Source organism: Monopterus albus, unplaced genomic scaffold (assembly GCF_001952655.1).
Source record: "Monopterus albus unplaced genomic scaffold, M_albus_1.0 scaffold93.1, whole genome shotgun sequence".
Lineage (NCBI taxonomy): Eukaryota > Metazoa > Chordata > Actinopteri > Synbranchiformes > Synbranchidae > Monopterus > Monopterus albus.
Genome location: NW_018127973.1, coordinates 1,404,949 through 1,405,429, shown reverse-complemented (window position 1 = coordinate 1,405,429; position 481 = coordinate 1,404,949).

Sequence of the window (481 nt, the reverse complement as noted above, 5' to 3'; positions counted from 1 at the left end):
GCCTTCCGGTGTCCCCCACGGGCTTCGGGGATTGCCACTGCAACAGGCACCGGAGACCTTACGGCCACAGCTCTGAATGGCCACATTGACAATGGAGGTGAAGAACATGGTCCACTCGGACTCAATGTCTCCAACCTCCCCCGGGATCTGGTCAAAGGTCTTCCGGAGGTGGGAGTTGAAGATCTCTCTAACAGGGGATTCTGCTAAACATTCCCAACAGACCCTCACAATACGTTTGGGTCTGCTGAGCCTGTCCAGCTTCCTCCCTTGCCATCGGATCCAGCTCACCACCAGGTGGTGATCAGTTGACAGCTCCGCCCCTCTCTCCACCCGAGTGTCCAAGACATATGGCCAGAAGTCAGATGAAACAACCACAAAGTCGATCATCGACCTCTGGCCCTTCCCACGTGCACTAATGGACACCCCTATGCTTGAACATGGTGTTTGTTATGGACAAACTGTGACTAGCACAGAAGTCCAA